The sequence below is a fragment of the Styela clava genome, chromosome 7 (genome assembly GCF_964204865.1).
Source record: "Styela clava chromosome 7, kaStyClav1.hap1.2, whole genome shotgun sequence".
NCBI classification, from domain to species: domain Eukaryota; kingdom Metazoa; phylum Chordata; class Ascidiacea; order Stolidobranchia; family Styelidae; genus Styela; species Styela clava.
This window is the reverse complement of record NC_135256.1, coordinates 4795172-4802113: the sequence shown is the minus strand read 5'-3', so window position 1 is coordinate 4802113 and position 6942 is coordinate 4795172.

The window sequence follows — 6942 nt, the reverse complement described above, 5'->3', positions numbered from 1 at the left end:
TCCGAATTTGACTAAAAAACGATTGTTTATATGGCACCCGGTTTGCTACCAGTGCCCACTTATAACATGGGTTCTCAATGTTCATTTTATGTTTACCCCTTAGCGAAGTCCGCGGAACTCCAGGGTTACGCAAGTTTTCATTCAAATCCGAACGTCTATATTAAGATAAGTATATTGTTTGAATCTCACCAAATACCAAGTTAGCCACTATTATTGAACTTGTTACACTTTAAAGATAATTTTTTTTTTGGGTTTGCTTTTTCACATTTTTTTTTAGTTTATAAGGACAATAAAACGTAGTCCAAATTCGCACAATAAATACAGCTCATCTACTGCACAGGAATTCCTCGATCCCCTGAACTGTCTCATTGAGTTACGCTTCGCCAAAAAAATTGAAAACTATTGCCTTGGCACTTGGCAGATTGACCCTTCCTTAAATAAATTTAAATGCTAACCGACTCTTCCGCCCGTCGTTGGTGGAATATGAGAACGCGCCGCAAGGCGAGACGTTCATTATACGATTAAGCAATAAAAGTTTATTGCGTTTCCTCATTTAATTTATCGCCCGGGTTCGATAAAAGACCAGCATATCACCAAATTTAAAATTCAACCAAATGCAATACTTACATAGAAATGGCAGTAAAATTGCTGATATTTTTAGTAGTGTTATACGATACAGTTATGCGGTTAATATTTACAGTTAGAAATTGATCCAAGCGTTTATATTTGCATTAATGACATTACGCTAGCGCTTTATATTGACTTTCTATTATGCAATAATTGCTAACCGAAAGACAATGCTTACCATGAATGCAAACACGACTAACATGCACAAATTTGAAAATATATTCACAATCTGGTCCCATCATCACTATAACTATACACTATTTTGTTAAAAGCCCAATGGAATAAGAATCGAAGTCAATGTCAAATCCAGTAGTTCATCAACCTTTTTTAGCCGCGCCCCCTTTTTAGAATTTGTCAAGTCTCGCACCCCACCTCAAAAATAACTAGCTAACAATAAGCTACAAATAACAGATAGTAATACGATAAGTTACTTTCAAATTAAAATCACAACCATTCTGTCAAGATCTGGCATCGTATACTTAACTTGATTATTCAATCTTACGATAGCAGGAGAGAGGTGAATCGATTCGATTCCTTACTGTGTTTGTATTTGCATGGATGACATTACGCTATTGCTCTTGTAAAGCAAATTCCAGGAGCATATTCAAAGAATTTTCAAATGGAATGGGGGTCCAAAATATCTAATTGACAAGCAAGATCTTAAGAGGTCAACTTATTTAGTCAACACGGCCAAACCCAAGTTCCAGTGAGTTGCTTTCAAATTAAAATCAGAACTATCATGTCAACTGTATTTCACGGATCAGACAACTAATATTCAACTTTATCATTCAATCTTACGATAGCAAGAAATCGGCGACTCGATTTGATTTGAAAACATGCACTTGCCTGTATTACTTGAGAAACAGCTGAAGAAACATCGAAAATGCTATCTCAAAACTTATGTATGGTGTGGGGGAAACTTGATTCACATTGCGGTTTTGTAATAAATCATGAGTCATAAACTTAGACTTTGGAAAGTTCCTTTTTTAGCACTGGGCCAAGTACGGGCTATGTGGAAATCGCATCTTAAATACTCTAGTCATATATGGGGCAAGCTTGGCTGATATCAATTTGTTACAGCATCTGGTTGCGTTATTGCGTAACTACCATGAAAGTACCAATGTAATAATGCACGAAAATATGGTTATTGACTCCTTATTCACAGTAAATATTTTTATTTTGGTTTTCATGACTCAGAACAACGCTTCGGATAAGTAGAACTTAAAAGGCAACTTTTAAAAAACAAAACATATTGGATGTACGCTCTCGGCGGCCCTTATTCTCGGTCGTTCTGTCTGTCTGTCGGTCTGTCGGACCCCACTCTGAAAACCAATGCTCTGAACGGTTTGACCCATCTGAATAAAATTTCCCACGTCACTCTAGTACTGTGATTTCAACAAAATTCAGATTGTTGTTTCGTTTTTATGGCAACAACGAAAAAACGCAACGATCCTTGAAAAAATTTCCATTTTTCACAGTTTTTGGTATCGTGGTCACTTCAGTGCGCTTTCGTTACATATGTGTAATTTTGCCTGGATGGTAACGGATTGCTATAGTGCGGGCCTACTCGACTATCGGTAGACATCCCGGGCATCTACCGACTTGTTTAACTTTTAGTTGAAAAATAATTTATAACCTGCACTCTTTTCAAGGCTCTAGACAAGTACTCATGATAGGCATGAAATTTGGACCTGAGATCTATAGGGTGTCCATGAAGTTTTGAATTTTTTCAAAATTACAAAGGGAATTTATCGATAACAGATATTGTTTTGGCCGTCACAGATGTATTAAATGAGGAAAAAATACATAAACGCTTCCCTTATAAAAACTGGTTAAGATATATTGAGAACTGACTTCACAACCAAATTGAAATTATAAAGGGACTTTATGGACACCCTGGATAATCTTTAACATAAATTGGCATCAACTGTGCTAAGCACTAAACCAACCTCTACTTACTAATATCTTTATGACAGCAATGCTTTCAGTCGTTTTTATTTTTAAGGTTTTATAATTTTGATTATATAAAATGAACAACGCGGTAATGATGTAACGTCTACACGTGATTCATCGGGTCAGAGTTCACCGTATGTTGGAATTAGCACGATAAAATGCATAATTGATTGATCGTTTTTTGAATTAAAAGTATTTAGGAAACTACTAACTTAATTCCACATCGAATGTTACACGCATGGCGACAGTTCCCCAGACGTGCATCTCTTTTTAAGCGAGAAATATATTTGGTAAAGTAACAAAAACGTGCAAAATCTCACTAACGCCGTTAATAGCGCTATCAATAACCCGTTTAAACGTGCAAAATGATCAGTTTGGAGTCGCAATAAGATTATATAAATTGGTATTAGCGCGAGATAAAGCGTACTCGCGATGATCTAACTAATAGAATAATGACAGATAGTTGATTGATCGCATATTGCATTAAAAACAAACTCTTTACATATATTAAGCAGGTAGCACACTTCACCATAGCTACAGATTACCAGCTACGCACCTCTCGAGAAAGTGACATAATTGTATTATATCGTAGTTGCTTGATTTAGCACTATAAAATGCATAATTGCAATGGTCTTACTTAGTTGATTGATCGTATATTGAATTGAAATTACATGGGAAACCGTACTTTCATATTACATTTTTAGGTTCGAAACATGGCTACAGTTCACCTGTTGAGCACCTCATAAAGAGTGATGTTTTGGGTAGGACGGACGCACTCGTCATTTTAGCAAATTGTACTTATTATTATGCTTTTGGTGTCACGCTCTTCGTTCGCCCGGCTATACTAACTACACTAAACGACTGATATCTTTCAGAGTTGATACCGAATAACACAAGAATTAGACTAAATTCCTAAATTTAAATCGGAACTATACCTGACCTGACATAACAGCAACGCTCATATAAAACCATCGCCGAAGATCATCAGCATGATAATATAATCCAAGAGAGACGCTTTTCGTTTTTGTCAATTATCACACCTCTGACGTCTTTAAAATTACTCAATATATATGAACAATAGATTTATGAAGTTGCGTCGAGTCATAATTGGCCTGGTTCCGTATTGACGCATAATCACGGGATAGAGTTATAATTCTACGCGATTCAAGAGTCTTGCTGCACACTAAGCACAAATATATTTCAATAAAGTTTCGTCTGACCGAATCTGACTTCTTCCGACATACGTAGTTCAACTATAAAAAGAGTTTTATGCATATTTAAACAATCAGTGTAAAAGTATGCGAGTTAAGCATGTTAAATAATCAATAAAATCGGCGAATTCATTGAAGCTATATCCTTGTGCAAACTATATCTCGATGCAATGCTAAATAATCACTTGGGATGGGATTAACTATTCGATTTGAAATGCCCAGACCTACTAATCCCATAGTAGGTGGACTATAAAATAGGCCTCCCATCTCATTACGGAGTTTGGTCGCGGCAACGGAATCAGGAATTTCCATAATAGTACCGATCCATGATAGACTGTTTGTCAATAATAAAATCGAAAGTCTTTAATATGGTTCTAGAAAAATTCGCCGTAGGAAATCTTGTCGCGAGAAATTTCGCCGTATAGGAAAAATCGCGGCATGAAAAATTGCCGCGATAGCATTTTGCTGTAAAACAAGTATTTATCATAAAATCAGTTAGGTTTTTGAGGTCTCTTTTTATTTTAAAAAAGATCCGTTTTAAGATCATACCCTAACCCTATGCGGCGAACATTCCTGCTTCGAATGTTCCAGACACGCTTTTGATATTACTCAATATTTAAAAACAATAGAATCACCACATTGTGTTGTATGAAAGTACTAATTGACAAGTCATATACTCATAATTGAAGGAAAAACCTTAAAACGAAATTAAAGTTATGAGTATGAGTAAGGAAGTCCTGGTCCAAGGGACATCGGTAACAAGGTTTGTAATATATAGACTAACACGACTCTTGCCTGGTTCCCGGGCTAGGTTACGGTGGCGGATAAACACTTTCATACTAAACCCGGTGCAATGCCCTAAGACGACGAATCGCATATAACATGTGGACTATAAAACAGGCTTCTCGTTTGGTTACCGGGTTGATCGCGGCGACGGAATCGGGAATTTCGATAAGACAGGTTCAGGAGTCTTATGACTTAATTATAATGAACAGTAGAACTACCACATTGTGTCGTATCGCAGTTATAATTGACGTAGTTTCCGGCCGCACTCATAATCACGAGAGCTGACTCCTTCAAAACGATGTTCTTTTTAACTATGGCCATACATAAGTTTACGTTCATAGACGCTGGTCATGCTTGAGCTGCATGTGAGGAAAATTTACCTATCTGACTAACTGTCCGTGGAAGTCATATACTCATAATTTAAGGAAAACACCTTAAGATGGAATTTAAATTATGAGTATGAGTAAGGAAGTCCTGGTCCAAGGAACATTGAGAACAAATTTATAATATATAGACCACCGGTTCTCAACGAGTAAGCCATGGCCTGCTGCTGGACCACAAAAATATTTGCAGATGGGCCACAAGGCATATTAATAAATTAAAATTAGTTACATTTGATTATATTCGAAATGAATGATAGTGCTTTTTTTGCTACTAAATGGTAATGCCTATTTTTGCGAAAGAATTTTTTTTATAATCGGCGTAGTTTCCGGGTGCACTCATAATCACGAGAACTAACTCGTTCAAACCATGTCCTTGTTAACTACGGGCTTTACATAAGGTTACGTTCAGAGTCGCTGGTCATGCTTGATCTGCATGTGAGGAAAATTTACCTATCTGACTAACCGTCTGTGGAAGTCATATACTCATAATTTAAGGAAGACAGCTTAAAGTGAAATTCAAGTCTCGAGGATGGGGGTAGGAATCCCGTTTCACGAAATATCTGTAAGACGGCTCACCACCTTTTTTTTCGTGACCCATTTTCGTTGCATTAAATTCTGTGACCACTAAGAGTTACATGCAAGAAAAAAACTACAAGAAAAGTACAAGACTGTGTCCTTAAAATTAGACACTTTCGCTTTGATAATTAGAATGAAAATTACCACTCAGCAGCCAAAGACAGTCTCATCATTCATATATACTGCAATCAAAATTGAACCATAAGGGGCTAAGGGCACATATGAAACTAAATTTATCAATATCTTCAACAATTTTATAGGTTTGTGGACTACCCGAAGATGTTGATGTGGCCCAGCTGTAAGCCAAAGTCAAGTACCGGTGATAATGACCCGGCTCGCGTCTGGTTACCGCGCTTGGTTACGGTAGCAGGGCAAGATATTTTCATAACGAACCTGCAGTTTTTAGGAACGCCTGTGAGACGGTTAATCAAATTTATAGGAAATACGCTCTCGTCTGGAACTCATCGTTGTGTCGCCATACAAAAATTATTGAAAAGAACTGCTCCAATGCTACGCCACTTCTGCCCAAATGAATGATGCTACATTTCACAGAGCCATTAGAATATAAAAGTCAAGACACTGACAAGTTTGTCGAACGATAATAACGACGTGACCAAAGCAGAAACGATCAGTCAACCGAAAAAGCGCAGAAATCACATGCGTTCACTCTGTCACAAATACGGCGGTGACGAAGCTGGAAGTTTTCGTAACAATACAGGTTCAAGCGATGCCGATGAGACAACTCATCAAACAGGGTGTCCATAGAGTCCATTTACAATTTCAATTTTGTTATGAAGTCAGTTCTCAATATATCTTAACCAGGTTGGCTCTTGTTTAGTCAGTAATTGTTCAAGTTTTTTTTTATTTCATTTAATACATCTGTGGGAACCAAACTTATAGGGTATCGATAAATTCCCTTCGCAATTAAAAAAATTATAAGACCTTATGGCAGGGGTGGGCAACATACAGCCCGAGAGATTTTGACCGGGCCGCTGAGTGTATCAAACCACACTCTGTAATGTGGTCCGACGCATCATTCTTGTAAGTTGCCGATCGCTCTACTCTTACCGCACTGTCAGTGCGAGCTGGTGCAATGAACAATCGCCTTAGTGAACAAACAATTGCGTTAGAACACTTGTTAAACAAACAATATAAGGTCAAAGCAGAGAGCGTTGTAAGCATTCCCCACTACTGTTATCAGTTATATTTGGATCATAAATAGATTTTAGAAATTAGATTTTATATATACTAAGTTTCATTACCCATTGAATATCCCAAGAAACGTAAAGTTGACAGAAAGTGTCGAGCATTTAACAAAGATTGGATACCGAAGTATTTTTTTGTAATAATCCAGCCCGCCGAGGACTTCATTTACCCACATCTGGCCCCCTTACTAGAGAAGTTGC